The 27,228-nt window shown below is 34.2% G+C and overlaps 1 protein-coding gene across 12 annotated transcripts in view; it reads left to right on the top strand.

Annotated features, from left to right (window-relative positions):
* LOC105477512 (zona pellucida like domain containing 1) overlaps positions 1-27,228 on the top strand; it is a 310,970-nt gene that overhangs the window by 236,576 nt on the left and 47,166 nt on the right. For 10 of the 12 annotated variants that reach the window (XM_071092501.1, XM_071092504.1, XM_071092503.1 and 7 more), the window contains one exon: positions 14,153-14,300. The gene's annotated coding sequence lies outside the window, so the exon portion shown is untranslated. Of the gene's footprint in view, positions 1-1,489; positions 1,673-10,031; positions 10,188-14,152; positions 14,301-27,228 lie in introns of those variants that run through there. The other 2 variants (XM_024791444.2, XM_011734072.2) reach the window with 2 other exon arrangements.

Genomic DNA, 27,228 nt, shown 5'->3' with positions numbered 1-27,228 from the left:
GATATTCACAATATTTCTTTCCTCTGTTGGCATGGAAAATTGCAAAGTAGTACTTAGACATTTAAAAAATGAAGTCAGAATTCTTCACTCCTTGCCCAGATGTTATTACTTATTCATAGCGAGTGGTATTTTGTGAGGCTGATCATTATCATTCTGCAGAAAACTGCTTATATTCCCGTGTCACTCTTGAATAATCAAAATCCAGAACTTCAATAAGAGTGCTCCTCATTTACAAGGTTAATTCCTCCAATACTGATGTCTACAATCTCACCCACGTTTCAGAGCCGAGAATTTATTGCATACAGCATAAACTCCTTGGATATGCAGTGTAAATAACCTTATTAAGAATGCAGTAAGAGGATATACGTTACTCTTCTGTTGGGTCAGAAGGGTAAACACAACAAGAAAATGAGATATTTACCACTAAGTAGTCCCGCTGACCTATTTTACTGTGCCTTTTTTCATTTTGAGCCTTTAAAATGTAGGCTGCCTCGATACTCTGTCTTCACCTAGACATTCATTTCAAAATTCTAAATTCTAGAGGATGTGTGAACTGTCCCAGAGGACAATACCAGTGCCTATGTGTTAACCTAAGTTCGAATTGAGATGAATGTTTCAGGTGAGAGTGAGTTAATAGTAAATCTGCTTTTGCTTTTGTGCTGCAGGCGTTTCTATTAGGATTCGATGTAACATATGATGGTGAATTTTTCCCTTCAGGTATAAACAAAACTCAGTTGATCTACATCTAAGCAGCACAACTGTAAGTAGAGGCCAGAGCCAAGGCAGAGCAAGATATGCTAACTCTTCGGCTATCTGTTGTGTATGGTCTGTATTTCCAGTTCAACTCTAAGTGCTTAGACAATAGAAAGTTGTTCTCTATTTCTTTTCTTCCTAGAGACAGCACCCAGCATCAAAATGTGCAAATGGGAATAAGTCCATCAGCCAAGTGGTTTACTGGGACACAAGGTTACATATTATATAATAGAAAAGCCATATCAAAGCTATAATATTCTCAGAGACATTCCCCTAAGAGTTACTCAGCATAGTACTGTACACTTTTCTAGTCCTTGAAACAACAACATATTTTAGGAAGATATCAGTATCTTTGAGCTTGTAACAGCTCCTGTGATATTCCTTTACTTGATAATTATGATTAATAGATTACTATTTGCTATATTACAAGTATTGTGAAGTGGAGTAGAGTCATGAGAAAAGCGTTTGGTTTTATGATAATCCCAAAGCAAGAGTCATAATAAGTGCACTTAATAATCCAAACATTTCTCCAAATAAGTAGATTGTTGAGAGTTATGCATTTGGTTCATTCTCTGATTTGTGGGGAATAGATGAAGTTCCTTTCCTTTTCTTTACCCAACACCCACAAGATTCCATTTTGAATTAGCTTGCCCTATTTATACTTACCTAAGAATCTAAAGAGAAAGGTGATTTCTCAATTTTTATTGTCCAAATCTATGCCTCATAAAAGTAGAATGTTTACTTTAGCTGCTTAAATGTTTCATTTAAATCAGATCGACATGTTGACTATCAGTAGCAGAAAGGAAAGCAAGATAACTAACAGAAGACTTGAAGTCATGTGGTATAAGGAACAAGAACCTAAAATTTGGGAGGAACGGGTCCACCTCTTCCAGGGGCCTTTGAATTCGAATGCACCAAGGTAAAGTGTGTTAAATGAAACCTAAAGAAATTTCATCAAAGTGATAACTCCTTACTCATTGTGGTGCCAAATTATCTTCTAAATTTATACTATTATGTTCCATCAGTGTCAGCTATAACCAGATAGATAAGTTGTTTCTAATTCTGATTTTTTTTTAAAAGTCTGAATCATTGGTAAAAGAAAATTTCTCCTTGTCATGTTCAATTTCTTTAAAAGAGGCCTGGATTGGGAGTGAGATGGTATTGGCTCCATTTCTTGCCCTCGGGCTAACCAGCTGATGACCTAGGATCTTTTGCCCCTTTGGGCCTTGGTTTTCTCTTTGTTAAGTGAAAGAGTTGGGCTGTATGCCTCCTGAGATTCCTCCCAGCTCTAAAATTCTCTATTTTACATCATTTAAAAACTATTTTATTTTTACTTCATTATATAATAGGAATCAATGACAATTAACTGTCTTGGGAAATGGAAGTCTGTGATGGGATCTGACAGAAATGCTTGCTTTCATAATATATTACTTTTATAATTAATATGACCAGGCATGGGAGTCGTAAAGTTGTACATTAAGGATCCCTTCACAGAAGAGATATCTATTAGGAAAATCAGATGATTATCAGAAAACTCAGACAAAAGTCTAGATTAACTTTGAAACCATGCCAATAGATTGTTATGCATCCTTCTTTACTATAGAAATAAACCTGTTGAGAAGACTAGGTTTCTAAACCTAGAAAGGCACCCTTTTCTGTGGAGTAGGCTTGACACACAACTACACAAGTTACCTTCAACTCAACACATAATTGCAATATGTAATTCTCAACTCTTGTTTACCAGGATTTCACCCTTCTGAAGACCTTGGGTACTGCAACTTCAGTTATGTAATTGATCTGCTATTACTTATAATTTTGGGGTCCCTTCCACTGTGGAATTTGTCTATACACCCTTAACCTCAGTATCAAGATATTTATATATAAGCTTTTAGGATGGACACTTCTCTAGATGGTTGATCAAATATATTGGTTATGGTTAACTTCACTTGTAGAAGTTTATATTTTGCTTACTTTCTCCTCAAATTCTAGATAATTTTTACAAACTTCTTATGTTAGAACTTTAAAAACACCTGCTACATTCAGAAGTTCTTAAAAAATAAATGATTTTTACTCTAAACCACAGTTTTAAATGTTTTAAAAAGAATGATTACCTCTAGTCATCTTCTAATCCACTGCTGTAATTCAGAGCCTATCTTTCTCTTTTGAATGAAATCGTTCAGAATTGCATTTTCCAATTATTTATGGTGTCAACATGTTTCTTTTATTTATACAATGAGGTGGTCAGCTTGAACATAATGTTATCAGAAGTAAGAGCTCACTATCAACTTCACCAAAATGAAAGTTATCATTTTTGAAGTTATGATTACATATCCAAGTGGATGATGCTTAACAAGTTTATTCTGCAGGTTCTGTGGAGGTAACTCATCTTGAAATGCCATTAAGGTGTGATTCTCCTCAAATTTAAATTTTTCTCAGCACTCACATGTTAGAGATTGAAAATTATTAAAGTATACTCTTAAAGATTTTTTTAGTTAATGTATGAGGCTGCGCTCCAAGGATTTAATTGCATTCTTGAACATACCTTGGAAAGAACTGAAATTGCTGAAAAGTCTTGGTCCTTCCCAACTCTGTTGTTCTGCAGCTGAGTAGGAATACAGATAAGTTATTCAATATTTATATAAAATCAATCTCAAATCTCACCAAGTCTATAACTAATAGGTGAGTCATTTAAAATTTTTATTTCAGGCATTTATAGAAGACTTAATTTTCAAATATATATACATATGCCATCCTTTAGGAGTCTAACTGGGATAAACAATCAATTTTTAAAAATTTACAATCTATATTCTGCTTTAAATTAAATGAGTAGAAAGGTACAATATTCAGTTCTCAAAATATTTCATTTCAATGATTGATTGTATATTTGACTAGTATTTATTGATATCTAACTATTTACTAGGAACTCTTTTAGGCACTAGTCATGAACACAGTCATGACTCTGTACTCATGGACTGCCATAGAGTGATGCAGATACCCAGTACTATCAGCCAATGATAAGAGCTATGAAAAAGATAAGAGAGGCGTTACCTTTTTTACTGCTATGTTTTTTACTTTATGTTTATTCCTGAGTGCCAACATAAAGGTTCTGAAGCAGAGCAGAGTTATGATTATTTATTTATAGCAAATAATAAAATGCTATTTTTCCTATCCTCCATTATCCGCCTTTCAGCATGATACAATGAGACTCAGGTGCCACTCTAAACATACTGGGTTTGTATGAAATATCACAGAGGCAAGGAGGAGCACCTAAACCAGACTGGGACTGGGGACACATAAAGGAAGTTCAAGAATTAAGGTTGTTTTTAGCTGTATGTCACAGAAACTTAACGCAAGTGCTTGATTTTATTATTTTATCTTATTATTTATGTAACAGTCTGCAGGCAGAAAGTCAAGGGTTGTTACGGTAATATGATCACATCAAAGTCCCAGATGCCGTCTAGCTTTTAGTTTTGCCATCCTTAGAGTAATGTTGTTTTCCTCATGCTTACAAAACAAAACAAAACAAAACAAAAAAACTATTACCCTTCTGGACCTTATGTTTCAATTCTAAAAGGAGAAAAAGGGAGAAGATGAAGAGCAAAAGATACACTGAGTAGATTTGCTCCATTTCTCATGAAGACAGTCACACTGAAAAGCCCAACCCTGTAATTGCCATTTACACTTCTTTGCCCAGAACTGGATCACACACCCATCTTCAGATTCATGGGATTGTGGAAAGCTAAGTATTTTCAAACAGAAACATTAGCCATTAAGTTAATTGCTATTCTATTAGAAAGAAAAATTAAGTGAATAGATATTAGGAGGACACTTAAAAATGTCTAGCACAGGGATGATTTCTGCAGAAACTGAGAATGAAAGAAAGAAAAATTCTCAGAAGACCATCTAGAGACTTACAGGAAAGAAAGATTTCTTGTCATTTAACTTTTCTTCTCAACTTTTTTTTTTTTTTTTTTTTTTTTTAAGAAACAATGATAAGAAACAGTCTAAAAGCAGAATGACTGTGTTCTTTGGTTTCTGTGAGTTGCTCTTAAAAATACTGTTCATATCTTAGTCAATGGTCCTTTATACACTCTTATGCACTAAATCCCCTTTTCACTGTTTGACATTTGTCCTTTAAATTTTTCACAAAACCTTTATTATATGTACTCTTATTATTTATAAGATTATTTAAATCAGTTTAGAAGTCTAATAATAATCTAAACAAACGAATGTGATAATATGGTGAACTTGAGGAAGCATACTTGATTCTTAAAATATTTTCTTAACCACATATCTAGTACAATGGACCTTGAGATCCTCAATAAACAGAATACACAAATGTTGACAAAAACATATTGTCTTTGTTTTCTGCTGCTACAGCAGAATATGGCAGACAGATCAATTTATACACAATAGGAGTTTATTTGACTTATCATTCTGGAGGCTGAAAAGTTCAAGATCAAGGGGTCACATCTGGTGAAGGCCTTCTGGCTGCATAACATGGCAGAAGGACAATCACATGATGAGAAATAGAAGGCGCAAGAGACAGAGAGAAAAATGGAGGTCAGATTTATGTGTTTATCAGGGGTGTACTCCATCATTTTTCCACCTTTTGGCTAAGATCAAGTGTAGGAGGACACTCCTTGTTCTCAAGATAATGGCATTAATCCATTTATGAGGGCAGAGCCCTCATAACTTGGTCACCTCTGATAAGCACCACCTCTTAATACTGTTACAGTGGCAATTGAATTTCAACATGGGTTGTGGAGGAGACATTCAAACCATCGCACACGCCCACACATATGACTGCCCAGAATATTCCCTGTGTAATGTAGGAATTATACAAAAATAAAATTATGTTAAAAACATGTTAAACCATCAAAGATATAATCTAATTCCTTAATTTCAGCATTATATGGAGTATTTGTTTCCAAATCCTTCTAAATCCTTTTGTCTTGTATTTCTTAAAACTTGAGGAAGGCACACACCTCCTCTGAAAAGAAGGAAAATTCCTTAGGATGAATATCAGTAAACACAATTACCTATGGAGTTTCCATTTCTTGCTGAAACAGTGATTAAAAGCTGACTTCTGTGAAGCTGCTTATTTTAGTAATGCCGAACCTTGATTTCAAGGTGAGAGCTTAACTGTGGATCCAAGTCAAATAAATCTTCACAGATTAACTTGCAGGATCACGTGGTTCAAATGTGGCTATTCGGTAGTCTTATGCCCCAGAAAGCATAGAGAATAATGGACATTCTTTAGGAGAAGAAATCATAACCAAGAGGGCACTAGGCATGATTTACACAAGGCTAACAACATTGATTAGGTGTTGCACAAATTATTCTTGAGGGGTCATTATATCTGTATGAAACTCATTTTCCAGACTACTGATCATATTCATAAAAGTAATAGTTTTAGTGTTTTGTCTCCTGTTTTAATTTTGTATTTGATCAATTGGAGAGTCTTCCTTTCAGTGTGAATTATATTTCCTTTTTCATCTTGATTGCATATTGATCTGATTGAACATGAATATGTGGAACCATTGCTGCAACCTGGCTTTTGACATCTGTAGATTGGGAGTTTATGGATGCACTCCCACCCTGAGGACATTTTACTTTTTGTATTCAGATAATGAGTAAATATTTGCTTAGAGTGGAGTTCAGAATCAGTATTGGGCAAACACATACATTTCTTTACTTTTGTTTTTTCTATTACTACACAGATTATTATTAAAATTACTATAATGTTAATCTCTAATTTCTCATGAAAGCCTGAAATGCTGAAAATTAGGACACCACAGAAGAGCTGTTTTCAAAGAATGTCGTTCAAAAATTCATATGCACAAAAATGCAACAGATTGCTAGCTACACTAATATTTATTACATCAAAAAAAGGAAGAAAAAAAAATCATTAGATAATTTACTCTGTTCTAAAGCTTGTTAGACACCTGATGGCACAAATGAAGTAATCTTTCAGCAACCTAACATTGGTCTTTGGAAATGGTGAAATCAGGAAGCCACTTAAAGTTTATTCCCCTCTCTATTAAGAATTCTTTTGGAGAAACAGGAGAGTTGCTGTTTGGCACCTACAAGTGCATAGGAAACCTGCTGACTGAGAACTGGCCTAGGAATCCAAGTCTTGAATGGATTCCTTGTTCATGAAAGGCTTGCTACAGATGCCTGTGTTCACAGAGAGGGTAGGGAGCTGGGAATGGTGGTCAGATAAAAATTCCAACAGATTTGTGTCATGCTTCAAAATGTAATATTGTTCACCTTCCAAAATATTTATTAGACTAAATAAAAATATTATTTGACCTAATAATTGTTTATGGAAAGGTTAAAAATGTTTCGGGAAATAATTTTTAAAGGACCCAGTTCCTAAGAAAGAATTGTGTCTGTTGCAAAATAGTCTTTTAGTGGCCTTAATATCCCCAGCTGTGTTCGCTGTGGGGACAAAATACATTGGGTTTTAAATAACACGAAGTGGTTTCAAAAGTTTGTTTTAAATAGACAAAGTATTTAACTGTGGGAAAAAAGGATGAGAGCTGGAGGCAAATTGGATTCTATTTTTCCAAAGCTGAAAGTATGTAAAACTGCACCAAGAAATCCTTTGCCCAGCAAAATTAGCAGATGGTCTAAATCCCCTTGGGGTACACAGGCTCAATTCAATGCTTATTTGGGATTATTCATTCAAAGGGTATGATCTCTTCTGAAAATTTAGTAAGCTGGATAGAAATAAACTGTATTACTAAATTTGAGCTTTATAATTTGTCTAGTATGATTTAAAAAGTTACTTATGCTTTGGAGAAACAAGAATAACACTCACATAGGTTATTGCTAGTGTTAAACTATTTTCTTACAGAGTTAACTCCTATATGGATTGAACTTCTGGAACAAGGCTTGGTGAAACAAGTATGATTCTATCATCTGTATTTGAGATAAAGCTGGACAGATAGTGAAAACATGGGAGACCAGAGTTAGGTCTCCAAAAGAATCCTTCCCTCAAGAATAATGAGTCAACTCAAATAGAATGAAGTTTATTGTGAATAAATATAATTTCTTTCATTTTGGGTATGGACAAATAAAAACTAAAAAAAAAATTAAATTATATGATAGGAGAGATGGAGTTTAGCAGCAGCATGTGTAAAATTAGCTTGCTGTATTAGTCAGGATTCTCCAGAAAAACAGAACCAATAGGATATATCTCTATCTATCTCAATGTCTTAATGTCTATCTATCAATTTATATATCTATCTAGGGAATGTTTTAAGAAAGAAATTGGCTTATGCAATTGTGGGGCTAGGAAGTCCAAAATCTATAGGGTGGGCTGGAAGGGTGGAAATCCAGTGAGGGGTTGATGCATTCTGGAGCTTGAAATTGCAGCAGGTGGGAACCTCAGGTAGGGCTTCCATGTTGCAGAATTGCTTCTTTCTTGGGAAACCTCTGTCTTTATTCTTTAGGCGTTCACATTGGATGAGGCCTATTTACATAACGGAGGGCAATCTGCTTCCCTCAAAGTCTACTGATTGTAAATAACAATGATATCTAAAAACCATCTTGATAGCAACATCTAGATTGGTGTTTGAACTAACAGCTGGGCATTATAGCTTAGCCAAGTGGACACATAAAATTAATCATCATGCTTGCTTAACAAAAATATGTTTTGGGAGGCATATGATTTGGAATACTTAAGTAGCAGAACTTTTCAATCCTGTGTGGTATGCTCACTAGCTCCTACCTAGAGGATTATGTTTGATTCTAGAACCAGACATAGAGAAGAGGATGCCGCTATACCAGCGTAGGATATTTAGAAGTGAACATGATATTAGGGAGGATTTAACCTATCATAAGAATGATTGAAGGAACTAAAGTTGTTTTGCCTGAAAAGTGGAAAAGTTGGAGATGATGTATAGCTGTATTCAGTTTGCTGTATTGAAATATATAGTGCTGTCACACATAATTTGTATTGCTCCAATAAAAAAGGAGGAAGAATAAGTAACTGTAACAGAAAGAGTTTACTTCAACATAAGGATAAATTTACTGATAGTCATCGTTGCTCCAAAGAACTGTGAGCTCTGTAGGCGGTTTACAAGCACAGACTGGCTTATTTCATTTGATAGGGATGTATGTCTATATCCCTCTACATACACACATATGTGTATATATATGAGTGTGTGTGTGTGTAAGAGAGGGAGAGACACTATGAGACTATGTACATGAATGGTTAGAAGAGATTCAAACATCGAGGGTGTATTGGATTATGTAGATGGCCGCTATCATTATTCAAATGATTTTTGAAATAATTCTTGAATTTTATTTGACATTTGAAAAATTTGAAGCCTATAATGATTTTACATGGCTATGCAGAGCTAGAATAGAAACCGGTTTGACTTCTGCTAGACTACACTTCAATCATCTGTCCTTTGGTGTTTATTACACTTAGTTTTTATCAAGAATAAATATAGAAATAAATAAATATTAATAAATGATTAAAATTAAATGTCCTTATTCTACAGCTCACACTAAGTCATAAAATTTTTTAAAAGGCTATTTTTTTTTACCAGTAAAATTAAATGACTAAGACCATGTTGTGTTTGTTTCTGGATGGGGGTTCACAGTGCAGGCAATGATCTTAGGACGGTCACAGACACTTTCTCCAAATCAATTTGAAAAGTTAATTATTTGTGTCGGAAACTTATTCACATTCATTTAATAGCCTCATTGCTACTTATCAACAGGGTAGTGCTTATTTTATATTATTAAATGATTTATTTTCTTTCTTATAAAAAATCTGTATTTTAATTTTTTAGAAAACTCCTTTATGGACAATGGTTTTATAAAATCTGTTAGACAATGACCATCCTGAAACAAAAATTAAGTATATGGTGCTTTTTATATGCTGAACATATATACATGCAACTTTGATGCTGAGCCCCATGGACATTCCCTATAAATGGGCATACGAAATCTGCTCTTTAATTCAGGACAATGCCAGTACTGGCTAGCTGGGTAGTGCTGTCCAAAAGCAATGAGATTTTAGTAGAAAATGATCCCATAGTAAGAATATATTATCGACTTGTCAGACTTCTAGATAAGGTGGAAAACTGGAAGCTCAAAGGTTTAATCCAGTCCAAATAAGTGCAAATGATTAAAAAACATGAGCAGCATATAAAATTTGGGTGATTTCAATATAAAATTCATATAAAATTTGGGTGATTTCAAATAAAAACCTTGATTGCTTTTTTTTTTTTTTTTTTTTTGGTAAAAAATGGAAGTTTCTGGCAATGTTGGATAACGCATTCCTGGATGGCAGTAATCTTCTGGAAGAGTATAGCCAACCATTGCTACCTTGAGGCGAGGAGGCGAGCTGTGTGCTTTCCATTTGGACATGATTCCTGCTATTTGCTGAATGTGTTCACATGCCCATTCACCAGGTGGCTCTTATCACTTATTTATATCACCTTCCAGCCTTGGTGGTCCTTGAAGTTTGTTTCCTGTTCTAGCGAAGAAGGGATTCTCAATTTAACTACTGGGTTCAGGACAAACTCCCACAATTCTATAATGTGTATTGAAAGTATTACAGTAGCCTGTTTCTAGCTTGCATGTTGCTTAGAATTGTTGGTTTCGAAAGGAATAGCACTATGACAATAGAAGTATGATTAGAACGGTTTTTCCTACCATTATCCAGTTTGTGGCTTTCAACAGAGATTTGCTGGAAATACAAACCATACTTTCAGTGCTTTTATTGTCAAATAGAGCAGTATTGGCGAGCTGATACAGTAATTGCACTTTAATAGCCATCAGCACTCCAATTTACAATTATTTTAAATTTAATGCTTTTGATTACGCATTTCCAGAAATAAGTAAGCTTAAGTAATCCAAGAAACAAGGAAATGCCTTACAAATCTGGGGATGATTTAAAAGCTTTCTTAAAGTTATTCAATATCAGTTACCTAGTAAAGCTAGTTCCTGGAATTGATCATCTGTAAATAAGTAACTGTGAAGAAATTACAGTACAATAAATACTATATTTACCGTGACTTCTTCATTGAAACCATCTATAATATATCAGCAAATCTTATACGTAAGGGGAATTATTTAAAAATACCCCAAAAACAGAGGTTTAAGTATCATGCCATATATGAACAATATATCAGTATTTCCACTAATGGTCTTAAAGTAATAAATTCAGCATTTTAAAAATAACATTTTCCCCTTTTGTGGTAAAATAATATGTACAATACAATAAAGCTTTAGCCTTATAACTGCTTGCTAACATATCAACTAACAATTCATGCTGATCAAAAGTAAGGCTAATTTATTCAGCTTTTAGACTCTGAGATTAGAAATATTTGGGTAAATCACTTGTTGAACTGGGAAATCGATTGTACTTATGTATGAAGCTTGTTTGGGCCTTCTTTCAAGTGTGGCTGGGTCTGTTCTTATAATTCGTCTACAATGCTGTGTGGCCTGAAATCCCATTAGGACATAGAGCCAATTTATTTGTGTATAATAAGAGTATCTCGACTACAACTCATTTTGTAACTAACTGAAAAGCCTATAGCTCTCCTATAATTTAGGTCTGCAGCAAGAAAGTCATTACACTGTGTCTATGAGATACCAACATACTAGTTAAAAATAAAAGGTAAAATGAGCTGGGCCAGGGTGGGGGTAGGGGTGGGATCTCTGATGTTCAAAACTATTTTCTGGCTGCTGGATTAACTGATTATTTCAATCCAAATGAAAAATCAATATAAATATATATTTATGTTGCTCAGTTTAGGCCCATTGTAAAGCAAAAACAAAGGAACTCTGAAAATGAGGCTAAACATTTCGATGGATGCTACAAATGTCATGAAGCATAGGGGTTTAGAGATACAAATTTCTTACATTTGTTTTATAATGTGATGTTTTAGTGTGAATCTAAAACTTTGCTTTAAAGAAAAAATGTAATCTGCTTTTCTCATATTGAAAAGGTGCTTATATTGAATAATATAAAGGACATAATCCTCCCACAAGCAAGATCCTAAAGTACTGACTTACTAATGATCCTTAATTTACAGCTCCCTGTGACAAGGAGGGCTTTTTACTTTCATTTTCCAACTGGAGTAATTCAGTCATTGAGAGTTTAGTTATATGACTTTTAAAGGATGACAGGAATGAGCCATTTAGTTTGAAGAAACAGATACCAGTCAGAATGCCTTCTTAATCTAAATTCAGCCTTCTTTAGGGAACTAAAGGGCACTGGTCACTTTTCCTCTGATTATGAAACATTAAGTCCTTTTCTGGACAGGATAACTCCTGAGCTTTCCACTTCTGGTGCTATCAGATAGTGATGAATATTTCATATGCCTAAAATTATTCCCTGATAAAGCATATGATGCATGTACAACTAATCAAATATTCAGCCAAGTCACCCAGCTTGGAAGACAAGAAATCTCCCTGATAAGGGGCTCCATGTTTTCCAAAAACTGGTAAAATTTCCTTTGAAATTTTGTGAAATGTATGACATTGTTGTTCATCACATTTTAAAAGTAAAATAGTAACAAATAATGTCAGCTACTTTATCTCAACTATTTTATCTTTTCCTTGCTGAAAGCCTTTAGTGGAATTGCTACTGTCTTTTTAGCTAACCAACTTGTAGAGTATGTGGGTAGTGGTATTCAATATTTATGAAATGCTCATTTTCTCATAGGACAGAGCTACTGATATTTTTCTATAAATGACAGAATTTGTTAATTGCTACTTGAACCTGTTGCATTTTCATTTTATGTTTTAAAATAGTAGAAGACATGATGGATATGCATTCAAAGCGAAACCTGAAACATTGCTTGAAAATATCTAGCTTGATGCTTCATTATAGAGTAAAACACACATGAGTCTCTGGAGAATGAGAAAAAGTTGCAGTTACTGTCAACATAATTAGGAAGACCTAAAAAAAGTTTCTCATGATCACTTAAATTATTTATTTACTTATTTATTATTGATACATAATAGATGTACATATTTGGGGGTACATGCAATAATTGGATACATTAATGTTTTTATGTTTTTAATGAGTGCTTAACCCCCTCAAATACAAGACAGATTATATTAAAGGTATTTGAAAAATCAGTAACTCGTGCACCTCACATTTATTCGTGGGTAGATTAGTATTATAAGTATGCTTTTTCGTGGAGCTGACACTTCCCTGTAGAACATGAGCCTGGATTTGTTTGGTGTAGAAAGTACCAAGCTCTCACTCAACACTAAAAGCAGTGTGAATAGCTTCTGGCTATTATATTTTTAGTGGTTACATTAGATTTTAAATCACTTACCATTTAGGGAAAGAGTTTGGTCCAGGGGGTTGACTAGAAATTTTAAGAGGCTGAACTCTTAGATTTTAATCTCAGTTTGCAGTAGCCATAGGCAGCTTGCCTCTATCCCAGAGGTAATTGAGAACGTAAATGTTGTTAAAGTACCCTGAGCCAATAGACTAAAATGAAATCTTATAAAGGTGTAGGCCGGTGGAATCACTGGTAGCGCAATGTGCTTTTTTTAGGGTAGCCATCATTATTAAATGGCAGATGGAGTAATACGAATCAATACAAAAGCATTCAATCTTGCACACAATTATCCCTAAGCACAGTAGTGCATTTCAGTACTAAAATAGCAGCAAAGTATTTCACTACTTCACTATGGCCAAAACATCTTGAAAAGTGTTCGCTGTGGTGCCTGTATCCCAGCTTCCCACTCTTCTTTCCAAAGAGGAATCATAATAGCTTTTGGAGCGGAATGCTTAGATGACTTCCAGTTGGGTCCCAGGCTCCAAAGGCTGGTGGAGGTGGGAGTTGCTTGGAGGCCCCTAAACAAAAGCAGAGGTTATGAAGCAGTTTCAGTGTCTAGCTTCCTCTTGACAATTGGGTCCTGTTGGGTTTTTTGCATTGTCTGCCTCTTAGTCATTATTATTCCAATCAAACAAGTTTTCACGGTGATATTCCATATCCTGTTTTCATCACTACGTGAAATGTAGTATTGAAAGGGCCCGGCATCTTTCACGAAGCACAACAGGACATTGATAACTGTGCAGATTAGCTCCCCTTCCAATCCCAGGCCTTGTTTCTTTATGATTTTTTTCAGCAGGCTTTCCCTCATCAGGCTGATGATAGCTCACTTCACATATACCACTCACGACATCTGTACAGTATAAAATACAAGATCAAACACAGGTAGGGGGAAAAAAAAGAGGAAAGGAATGAAATGAAAACAAAGAGAAATAGAAGGAAACAAAGGTCCCTAAAAGATGAGCTCAGGTTTCATGGTGGTGATGACTGGTTTTATAAAACCTTGTGAGACCTGTGGAAGCATTTGCTTGTCTAAAATTCAGTTTTTTCTTTCTTTCTTTTTTTTTTTTTTAAAGACATTTCAAAAAGACCAGCTCTTCTCCTATTTGAAGGCTTGACTCTTTTCTGAAAAAGTTTGGTAAGGTCTGGCATTTGAACACTCAGCCACATGCAGCAGAACCTAGCACATGGAGGACAGCTGACTCCACAGAACCAGGGACTGGGGTAAGTGCCCAGCACTGAAGCCACCGGAAGTGACTAAAAATGCTGCCTTTTTACTAAGCATGGAAGATTCAGTTTAATTTAATAACGTTTTCTCTTTAACACACAAGACAACGTCCAGTAAAACTCCTATAGTTGTTGTGGTTCCAGTGATGGTTAAAGTTTGGCCTGGGAAGTATCTTAAATATAGCAAAAGGAGGTTACAAACATCTTCCCCTATTTGGGTGCAGGAAGATAGAAACAAAATTGTATTTTGTAAACTTCAATTTATCCCAAATATTTGTATTATATTTGGAGAAAGGACCGAGTCTTTTGGCAGTTTCTTCAATCTTGAGGTTGAGGCTTGAGGTCAAAAGTTGTGCAGGATTTACCACACCATTGTGTTTCAGACATGAATTCCAACCATAGACTTTGCCAGCAGGCTACAGCCCACACATGCGCCATGAATGGAAGCAAACAGTGTATATTTTAGATTTCTTATCAGGGTTCTATTGCACCAGAGAAGCTGGCTGGATATGTGTGGCATCATCTCTAATTACAATGATGATATGATAATTGAAAATGATTATGGTGTGATTTTCTTTTAAATAAAAATTATTCTAACGATTAGCCTAGTATTGTTAAAATTGACATGGAATCTCCCATAACCTGGGAGAAGTTATTTATGAATAAGGGGAAACATTGTGATTTCCATTTCTTGGGTGATCTCTAAGGCTCCTTCCATTCCAATGGCTTCTTCCATTTTGCCTTTGGAAAAACCAGTTACTTTTTGGTGTTAAGGAAGAGACCGTGTTTGTGTATCTGAGATACTGATCTTTTGGGTTTTCAGGGTTATGACATTATTCATTTTGCTCCTTTGAATTGGTTCTTATAATTCACTTTAAGGGTCAAATAAAAAGGAAAATCAAAAACAGCGCTAAACTGTCAGTTTAAATAAATTTGGTAGCAATAACGAAGAGGTTGAATTTAGTTAGACATCTAATATTTCTCTTAATACATAATTGAAAATCTCTCTTTATGATGTTATTTTTCAGTCACTAGCTTTCCCTTATGTGACACATTTCAGAACTTCCATTTGAATAACTGCACCTAGTTTTGTATTTTTAAGTTTCCCTGTGTAAGTTTTTATTTTTCTTTACTATTATAATACTTAGGTAAATATAAAAATCTAAAAATGTGTTGTATATATTTTCATTTTACAGATTTTTCAGAAACAACCTCAAAAAAAACACGCAAAGTTATCATTATTGTTAATAGCCATGTAATATAGTAACAAGATCATGGTAGATATTACAGCAAATTCTACATTTCTTTGTTTCTCTCTCACTTGTTTTTCATGATTCTGGGAACTAAGGGAAGATTCTACATTTCTTTCAAGACATTTAAAGCTTATTTTCCCCTTAAAAGGGCCCATAATGCAGAGGTAATAAACCACTGAATTTTTTTTTTTTTTTTTTTTTTTTGCAAGGACTCCTTATTTTAAACGTAGCTTTTGAACCACTGAATTGTGAGCAGATGCTCAGATTGTAATCTATTCAGTTATGATATCAAACAGTAAATGGCTAAAGATACATGTTTTCATAGCTTTTTCAGCAGCCTGAATAACATTAAGTTCGTGAGTAGAGAATGATCATCTTTTGTATCATTCAGAAATGTGTGCTTGCAAGGAATTCATCTTTTTGGTTAATTTACCTAATTTGTGCTTTATTTTCTTTCTGTATTTAAGCTGGAATGTAAAGTAGGTCAAGGCTATTAATTAAGCTTGATCTGGTTTGCTGTGTTTGTCTTCATTATAAAATGGTGTAGCTGGAAGCCAGACACAACAGCTCTACCAAGACATGATAAAGTAAAGCACTAGACTGAATTTTACAGATTCAGAGTCACTGCTGATTATTATTAGATGTCTAAGTTGATTTCAAGTGGGAAATTATAGGAATTTCAAACTCTCAAGACTTGAATGATGAGGTAAAGAAAGGTACACCTTAAAAAAGCAGCTGATCAATTCCACCAGTTTGAATGAACATCATGGTATTTTATTGCTAACGGACAATGGCCTTTATCAAGGCTTACAAAAGAATATATCAATGAGAGAGTACTGAAAGACAATATTTGCTGAAATGAATTTCCTTAGAAATATATTGTGTCCTGTCCCCCAGATTTATATGTTGTGTGGTTTACAGTCATAGTCTAATTGTTTATAGCAGGGTCAGCAAACTTTTCTGTAAAGGGCCAGATCGCAAATATCTTAGTTTTTGTTGGTGTCTGTTATGGTTACTAAAGTACGCTACTGTATCTCAAAAGCAGCCGAAGAAAACTTAAACACAGATAAGCTGTGTTCCAATAACATTTCATTTATAGATACTATACTTTGAATTTCATGTAATTTTCACTTTTCATGCAAGGTTATTCTTCCTTTGATTTTTTTCAACCATTTGAAAAATGTGAAAACAATTTTTAGCACATAGACCATACAAAAATAGGTGATGGGCAGAATTTGGCTTGCCGGCTGTAGTTTACCAATCCCTTGGTTTACATTTTAATTTTCTGGAAGTCACAATAAGATATCCTAGAACATCAAGAAATACATTTAAAAAAACAAAATTATATACATGGAGCTTTATGGATTTTTTCTTGGAAAGTGATAAAAATATTTTAAAAATTATGAAACCAAAGTTTTGTAAAGTGGCTAAGCCACAAGAATAGTAAAGTTAAAGTTATACCAATATAATGATTTTGTTATTTCTATTTTTGTATCTGTGAAAAATAGAGATGCTGAATTCAAAAATATATTTAGTTTGATTAAAAGTTACCTGAGGCCAAATGAAACTGTCAGTGGCTTTGTTTGTAAACTTAGGATTCTCTATAAAATGAGATTAACTTGAACCTTTCACTAACATTGTAAGTTCTTGAATCTAAAATTTCACCATTCAAAAAGTAAGAGAGACTGAAGACCACTCATTGTTATCCATTAGAATTTAAAGTATGATATTTGCTCATATGTGCTTATCTGAGAAAAGCCAGAGTTACAACTACACTCTCTCTCAGTTGAACACACCATCATTACATGATAGAATATAAATCTTGTTTATATTACATGAATTGTACTTTGAAATTAAATCATTTTTCTTTATATAATATTATGGAATTGGAAAGAATTTGTGACCAACTTTATAGTTCAAATGTAATTTATCACAATTTTCATGTAATAAGTTATAATAATTGAATAATTTTTAAAAACTACTCATCTTTTAGAGATTTAAAATTGTTATCCATAGAGTACACACATTTAAAAAACTTTTGTGCATTTGTGTATTATGTATTTGTGCTCATGTATTTGAATTTTGGCAGAGCAATTCTAATTAGAAACCTATTGAATAAATATTTAAAAGTAAGGTAATATGTTTCTATTTTCTAAAATTATTTATCAATTCTATTAAAATGTGTGCCATCACTGTCAGTGAAGTGTAAAGGAGACTTAGTAGAAGATTGTATTGTTTTACTTTTTTTAGTTTATAAAAATCAAAGTTTTTTACAGGGCATAAAAAGTACAGCTGAACCTTGTTTTAAAAAGTGAACCAATTAATTAAAGCTACTTATAGAACATAAAAATACTAGTGAGACTTAAAAAAAAACTGAACCAAGGAACTCACTAAATTCAAGCAATTTTTAATGTGAGTTTTATATATGTGGGTACAATTTCAAATCAATTTCTAGACCCCAAGTCCCATTTTCTTTTGTATTAAAAACATACAAAAATAAATATACATTATTTCTAGTGATGGGTAGATTGATTTGATGATTTTAGTTTGATTGATGTTTAGATGAAATTGAAAAGTTTAATTTAATTAATGATGGAATGTTTAAACAGTAAAGCATTATCTTGAGGACTAAATGTTGACACACTTAATTTTCTACATTTTGATGATATGGCACTATCCCCTTTGTAGCAAGGTAATCATTCATTTAACAAACATTACTTGAAAATCTGCAGTGGATCTGGCACTCTAGCAGCTCCTAAATACAAAGACAAATATAATACTCTTCCTGTCATGAAGCTTAGAGATTTACTAGGAAAGAACAAAGATGTGCATCCAAAGAGAGATGTTGCCCCCTAGGAGACATTTGGCAATGTCTGAAGATATTTTGGGATGTCACGACTTGTGGGGGAACTATTCCTGGTATATAATGGGTAGAAGCCAAGGATGCTGTTAAATATCCTACAATGCTGTTATGGCATCCTACAACAAAGAATTATCTGGCCCAAAACATCAATAGTGCCAGCTTTGAGAAATGCTGATCTAAATGCATAGCATTTTTAGAACTGCTGTTATAGAATGACGCATAGACTTTGATGAAAATACAGAAGAAGTGGTCAATTCTATGCGCAAGACGGGATTGTTTTGATAGAGGAGTGTCTTGAAAGAAGAGCGTGGGAAGATTTTTGAAAATCTGAACAGAGAGATGGCTTTGTGGAGGGCTGGCGGGCTTGGGAAGAGCTGCTTTATAGCTGGAAGCAGTAAAGTGAGCAAAGATACGGATACAGAAAACAACCTACTGAATTTGGGAACCGTAGTAAGTCTAGAGTGGATACGATGGGCATAGGGAATAGAAACATTCTATTGGGCAGATAAGAACTTTTTGTTGTTGTTTTTTGCCGTGTCATGGAATTGGAGCTTTCTCCTGAATGGTGTTGAAAATAATAAAGGGTTTCAAGCAGGGACATGACATGCTTAGGCAGTCTATTTATAGGATTCATCAACCTTGGTGTGAAATGTCATGGTTATTTAAGAAAGCACAAAATGTTATATCATTTGATCAGAAAAGAGCCACAGAGAGAGCGAGTCTCTCAGTGGGAAGAAGGATCCCATCTTTTTTTCCTTACAATTGTTTTACTTTTGGTCCAAACCTTTTCACTTTATTTGTAAGAACTCTATCAAAGAAATGCAAACTGAATTCATTTTCAGTGGGTTCATAAACGCGCGATGTTGCTGATTGGCTGACTCCTTCAGGCTTAAACTGCCATGTTGTAGCATCAGGGAGCATTATCCTTTCTTGGAAGTTCTGTTTTCAGATTCCAGCTATGGAGTCATGGTGAGGAAAAAGTAAATATGCTTACCAGTAACAAAAGACAACTAGAAATGGAATCTCAAGTATAGCAAAACCTTATTCCTCTATCTCAGTAGTTCGTAATCTCAAACGCTTATTAGAATCACTGCGGGAGAAATTTGGACATTCATATTTCTTAAAACTCCTCAGGTAACTCAAATTAGCAGTTAGGATGCAGACCATTATATTATCTTAACTCAAGGATCTCTCCTATAAACACAGAATATTAATCTTCCAATTTTATTTTGGCTCCGTAATGATTTTTTAAAATATTTTTTTCTCCAGTGAACTCACCTTCTTATTTCCATTAAAAATGAAAATAAATGTGCATTTTCTAAGCATACACCAACTTTCAAAGAGCAGCTTTCTGACATTGTTACAGTACAAGAGGGACCTCGACTATGATTTCTCACCTAACGTTCATGAGTTAGGCGAATCTCAAGTAGCGGAGAGATAGCTAGAGATTTCAACGTGGAGTTTTTCAATGGTGGCAATGCATGCTCTGAAAAAGTCCTATTTTGTGCTGCGCAGCTCTGTAATTGATTGGTTAACATGGCTAGTAAGCAGTGTGCTAGCCATGGAAAGGCTGAGAGTTTGCTTTTCCTGCAGCCCATTCTCTACTCTTCAGCTATAGGTCACATATTCCATCCTAGGTAGCTGCTTTGGAAATGGGGGTTTTCTTACTAGAGTGCTACAGGAGAAACTGTGTACCAACGCTAATTCATCCTTGTAAAAAGTAATCAAAGATGTCAGTCTTAATCCTTTGTTTACAAATAGTCATTAATTATCTGCTCTATGTAAGGGGATGATTTTCTTTTATCCGTCAGGAAACAGAAAGGAAACAATGGTTCAGACTTTGTTCCCTATGAATTAATTACAACACTGCATCAATGAGCAAAAGAGAAAACACTATTGTTATAAATTGTCCTCGTCTCTCCAGTGTCTTGAATATACATATTTTTGCATTTCCTTTCTCTGCCATCCAGTTTTCCCTTTGTGAAAAATTTTCTTCTAGATACTAATTTCCTTCTAGGTACCTTCCTATTTTTCTCCTTTAATTCACAAATGAATGCCCTATATCTATTCCCTCTACTTCCTTACCATAATATTATATATTTATAACAAGCATTCTCCCAAGACACACACAACTGAAGAATCAATCAAACTCTATAATCCAACTTTGAGTCTTTACCTAGAACTTGGGAAAATACATTTTCTCTCAACATTGCTCTTGTAAGTGTTCGGTCTTGGAATGCTAATTTCCTCTTGTTTGCTTCTTCTGTGAACCCAATCAAAACTTGTCTGTGGGTGGGAAGATTCAGCCCATGGGTACCATGCTGCTGTCTTGTTCTAAACCAGTAACTTTTAAACTTTTTGACTATGACTCATGGTAAGATATGTTAATAGTGATCTAATATATACACACCTATAAATGCATACAAAGCACATATATATTTTACGAATACAGTACATACACAGTGCTCTCTAAGATGTTCCATTCTATTCCAATACTTTCTATTTGCTCCATTATGCTATCCTATTCTGTTTCATGAAAAATGCTGCTCTTGACTCATTAACCAATATTCTAGCATTGTTCATTGCAAATCATTGTTCTAATCCCGTGATTTTCAGCAGGGCCTGTGGAACAGGGAATTAGTAAAACTCTCCAGGGTGTGTAGGTAGTTTGAAAAATAGCTGTTTTTATTTTGTTGTTGTTGTTGTTGTTGTTCCATTACTTTGATTTCTTTTTAGTGAAGAAAGCTAATTTATTTAGAAGTTCAAATATCACATACAGGAGGAAATTTGACTATTTTATGTTTTTCAAATATCTAATCCCTGATCTTCTTCAAGTCCATTTATATTTCATCTTTGTTTTATGGCACTGACCAAGGAATAGACCAAACTAAACAGCTATTGTCATTCAATTGGCAAGTAGTTATGTATTTCTGGATGATATCTTTTGTGTGAGTCTCTGGGTAGAGATAGTTTTGCCATGATGAATCTTGATTTTCATACTGTTCTTGATAGAATTTTACCAAAATATTATGAAATTTATTATATATTATAATAAACAGAAAAGGTGGAGGTCTTCATGCCTGTAAATGTTTATGTTCAAATTTGCCAAAAATCCTGATTTACTAGATATAATGCAACATTATCTGCAATCCGAACCAGAATAATACATCTTTCTGCTCACCTCCTCCCTGCCCCTGGTCCTAGCACCAGTAAAGTAACTTTTCCTTTGACAGAGATCCATTGCTAGAACAGCTTAGCTTGCCGACTGTGGCTCACAGCTATTTCTAGAGCTTGCCTGGTGTTTCAGATCCCAAAGAACATTTTGGTTATTGAGATAGGAGCTGAAAGTCATGTTTAGCGTTATGTCTCATATCCCCAACTTTGACTATGGTAGGGATATAATTTTCTTAGAATTATGTTCATTTCATCTAAGACACAAAAGCATGTTAGCTATCTTCTTAAGTAATAATTTTCCTTCCCTTCAATGCTTTCATTCTCCAATATCTTGACACCATTTACTTTGATCCTTTAAATAAGTTAGTCTTATTTCTACTTCTATGCCTTAAGTCTACTAGATGCAATATCCTTTGCAAATTCTATAACTTAGTTATATTATATTATATTTCAAATATACAAACATTGAAATAGTATAATTAGTATAATCATTAACATTTTGACATATTTCCTATACACACGCACACACATACACGCGCACACACACACACACGAACATTTTTTAAAGAGCCATTTCAAAACAATAATACTGCCACTACTTAAAAGTTAGAATTGGGCTGGGTGCGGTGACTCACGCCTGTAATCCCAGCACTTTGGGAGGCTGAGCAGGTGGCTCGCCTGAGGTCAGTAGTTCGAGACCAGCCTGGCCAACATGGTGAAAACCCGTCTTTACTAAAAATACAAAAATTAACCAGGTATGGTGGTGCATGCCTGTACTCTCAGCTACTCAAGAGGCTGAGGCAGGAGAATCGCTTGAACCTAAGAGGCAGAGGTTGCAGTGAGCCGAGATTGTGCCATGGCACTCCAGCCTGGGTGACAAGAGTGAAACTCTGTCTCAAAAAAAAAAAAAAATCAGAATTCATACTTAATTCTTTCCTTTTAATTATTAATTTCCAATGTAAAGATTTGTGTAATGGTTATCTTCATTTGTCTATGAGTGATTTTATGAAATCCATAAAATAGAAGCAATTAGTATAGTGCTAACTGAAGTGTTTAAAACTAAGGGCTTAAATTTTAGGTTCTCCCAGATTTCAATATTGATTGTTCAGTAATACTTTTAGGTATATATGCTACTTGATCCAACTGGCTAAAACTTTTGTGGATGTGATTTCATCATGTCTGAAAGTATCATATTTTGTGGATGTAGTTTTATTGTTCACAAGCAGCTATAAATTTTAGAAATTATTTCAGGAGAGGTTTTTAGTTGTCTTCTTTTATATTACTTATAGCAATAATGCAACTATTTAAGAAAAACATTTAGCCACTTGACATCAATTTCCAGATCTAAAGAGCAAAGGCAGTTCTGTTTGCTTCAACACCTTCCTGAGTGAGGTCATGAAGTTTAACATTACATCCCCTCAAACAGGTCAACAACTAATTTAAAAAAAAATCATGAACGTTAATGAGAACAGGGTTGAAAATGTGTTTTGGGCAGAATAAAGTACCATTATAAATTACAGCAGCCTATTTTATTTCGTGATTGTTGCTTCCTAAAGGCCATTGAGAAACAAAAATGTAGACTCAAAAAGAAATAAAAGTATACCACCAATAGCGACTTATTTTTTTCACGTAATTTTAATTTTGCCATTTCTGTCTGGAAGGAAGAACAAAATCATCCAAAAGCAGAAGGGCTAATGTTTCTCTTTAGCAACATGGAGATTAGGCTGTAAGATCTCTTGCTGATTTTCTCTCTTAAACAATGACCAGAGGGAGATATGAGTGTTGTGGGGATGCATCACTTGCCAACTCTTCAGTTGTCATGGATAAAGCGAGAAGACAATGGAAGATCTCTAAATCTTTTTGGAATAGTAAAGCCTACATTCTGATAAAGGAGGTGATATTTGAAGGTGGTCCTAGGGAACGTATTACTATTTTATCCCCCAGTTGCTAAAACATCATAGTTTCACAGGCACTTTATCTCTAGGGCAATACTTCATTTCACATATGAAGTATTTGGCACTAAGACCCAGCATGTGACATCCCCAAGAGCACACACACAATTAGTGGCAGAATGAGAACCAGAGCCTACAATTATATTTATTCAAGGAGTGCCCTGGTGTGTGGCATAAATGACATGTTACATGAAATACACAGACAACATGAAACACAAATATCTCAGTGAGCCTCTAAAAGCTGTTGGCAGGCTCAGCCCTCTGCTTATGGTGGTAAAGCATTTTTTTCCCTTAAAAAACTTTCACTACCATTAGATCATAAAGATAGTTTCCTATCTTAACTTCTGTAAGTTTTACTGTTTTTAATGCGATTATTGTAAAGTTGAAGTGCTTCCCTTTGATTAAAATGTTTTTGAGGAAGAAACAGATATTCTATGCAATTAGTGAAGTCACATCAAACTGGTATTTTTATTAACAAACTCAACTATATATTCTCGGAAAAAAGAGGGAAGTGCTATTCATGAAAATAGTATGTGTAGTCTTCCTGTTGTTTCGGTCAATGAATTTATTTATGACCCTGTATAAATGTGAGAGACAATATCAAACAGATTTGCTTCCATTGATTTTTGTTCCCATATAACTCTCTTAGTGTGAGCATCTCACCTTGTAGTCTATGATTTTACAGTTTAAAGAAGTGAATCTTACATTTAACATGGCTTCTGAAGCAAAGCAACCACTTTTTTGTGTGTTCACTATGATGTTTTTGATCCCCTACATTGAATTATTTAAAAATATATTCTAAAGTTTTAAGAATTAATATTCAAATAAAAAACTAGGCCCAAATCTAGTCATTCCTCAAGATTTTAAGTTCAAATTCTGACTTAAAAACATTCAATAATAATTTTTAAGTGGGCTTTGAAAAATGTTTCATCTTATATACAAAGCCAGTTGATTGATGTACTGAAAAGGAAATCAAATATACTACATTTTTAGTAGGGGCAGTTTAATATGTTTACAGGAGTTTAATTATCTGCTATTAAAAAATCTCAAGCATTTAACTGATGCTTAAAAATTAAAAAATAAATTTGTTCAATCTTAGGTTTATTAAATAACTATACATATATATATGTAACCTTGGTGATATATATAACCTTGGTAGCATTTCAGTTTTACATAAGAAGTTTCAATTGTTTACTTGTTACACATTTTAAGTCATAATAAAAAGACTAACCGGTTACTTAAGTAGGTCAAATTCTTTAACACATTTGAACTGCTAAAACAAACAACATGCATAGATTCTTTAACATTAAAATATTTATCTAATTGTTGATTCTTTTAAACATGTGCTTACATATGCCTAGGGTTAAATGATGCTCATCCATTTGAAATGCATTTATCTTCTAAACTAACTGAAATTACTTATTAGTCAAAGTTTTGGCTGGTACCATGGCTAGATTCTTATTTGCAGCCATCATGCAACATAATCCTATTTAAAGTCCATGTAAGGACTTAATAAATTAGGGAAATTCATTTCGTTGTTGTTATAGCCCACATAACTCATCTAGCTCATGTATCTAAGTATCTAACATCCCTTAGATGCAAATGACACATTACCCAATTCTCTCTGCAACCATGCAGCTTTTAATATTTGATTAAACGTTGCATTTCTTGATTCTTAACATATTTGAATAACTTGTCATGCCACTTTATTTCTGATTTGACAGAATCTTGCATTTTCTCCCATTCTTCTGGTCTGGAAGGACCATGGAATTACAAATTTAAAATGTTATCTGAGGAAGGGAAATTTCTTTATTACAAGAGACTAATGGAATATAACAGCCAAATGTAATACATAATCATTTTCACTTAGTTGTATTACTTCCTTGGCCTATTTTAGGGTTTCCTGGACTGGGGGGAAAAGCTATGTAATATATTTTTTATGAATTGAGAAAGTTTGACTACGGCTTGATATTGGATTGTAACTTTCTTGAGACTGATAATGCCATTGTGGTTATGTGAAGAAGGGCCTTATTCTTATGAGATGTGTGTTGGAATATGGATCAAAATGTCTAAAACTTACTTCCAAATGACTCAGTGTCCACCACTGCCACAACAGATAGACGGATGGATAAATAGATGGATGTATATGTGTTTGGATAAATACATAGATTAAAAAGATGAGAAATACAATATCTGATTGGAATCTCCATGTCTCAAGGTTGTATTAGACTCTGTTATAGTCCTAGTTTCTGAGAATGTAACTTGTGAGTCATTCTTGATTCCTTTTTCATACTCGTTCTGCACCTAGAACGCAACAAGTCCTGTTATTTCTTTTTCAAAATAATATTTTCAGTATGTTTACTTTAATGCACCCCTAGTAGTATATTGCTAGCACTCAATTCAAAGGTGTTCAGTGATTTTCCATTCCACTCAGGAGAAAAGGTACAGCCCGGCCCTGCTGCCTACAGGGAGACTTAACTTCTGGTCCTCTCCTCCTAGCTCAGGATGATGGACTTTCTTCCAAAACAGTTTCACAAACTATTGACTGTTTTGACATTTGAGGACCTATGGTCATGCGATGAATGCTACCTAGTTCGCCTTGCTCCAGCCCTCATCTGACTAACTCGACTCAGTCCTTCAATACTTTTCAACTATCGCATTTCTCAGAAAGTCTTTTCTTGACACCTGCCATCTAAATCAGGTTCTACTGTGCTTTACTTTTCATTCATAGCAATTGCCTAGTATATTTTGTCAACATTTTTAATGTGCTTGATTATTAATTTAATAACTCCCTCCGTCTTTAGTCTATAAGCTCTGTGTGGGTAAAGCCTATGTTTGTTTTGCTTACTACTGGCTTCCCAGGACCCTGAGTCCAACACTTAGAAACTGCTCACCAAAAATATGTGAAATAAATAAGTTAATTAATTAACAGAAATCTCAAAGAGAGGAGTACTATTGGAAAAAGAGCTGTTTTATTCTTAGGAAAGGGTTGACAAAGATGTGAAATTATATTGCCGTTATTTGTTGTTGGTGCCCATGAACATACTTTTGAACATTGGGGAGTGGGTTTATATTCAGCCAAAAGATATTGACATTGTGTCCCTTGTGATTGATTTCTGTGTTGTACCTTCTCATAAATATTTTGCCTATCATCTCTATTGAGAAAGAAATATATTTATTCTGAAGTAATAATACTAATAATCAAGTTTATTAGAGGGAAATTAGCAATTAAGATAACTAGTAAAATTATTATTTTATTATTAATTTGTTATGATTACACTTCATGAAAGGAGGAAGGAAGTCAATATGCTAGCATATCTTCAATGCTACTTCAGAAGAATAAAATGTGCAAATATCTTGAAAAGGAACCTGGTGAATTATTAAGGGAAAGCTTTTAAAGTGACGTAGTTCAATCTGTCATTTCACTTACTCCCCCAAAAGTAAGGTACTACAATAAATGTTCTAAACACTGTAGATCATTTAAATGCTGTAGATTACTTGAGAAAACCCGCAACAGAAAGACAAATGAGGAAGGCAGGCAAAGGGAAATAAATGAACACTCAGTTTGTGTCAGAGAAAATTGGAGTAGGTTTTTCTCTTAGGAGCAGCCTTTAGCTTTCATATTTACTTATGGTATACGTCAGAATCTTAAGAGCCATAAAATTTCGGAATGTCTTCTTGAT

The sequence above is a fragment of the Macaca nemestrina genome, chromosome 2 (assembly GCF_043159975.1).
Source record: "Macaca nemestrina isolate mMacNem1 chromosome 2, mMacNem.hap1, whole genome shotgun sequence".
Lineage (NCBI taxonomy): Eukaryota > Metazoa > Chordata > Mammalia > Primates > Cercopithecidae > Macaca > Macaca nemestrina.
The sequence above is the reverse complement of the archived record's forward strand: the minus strand, read 5'-3'. Positions and strand labels throughout refer to the sequence as shown.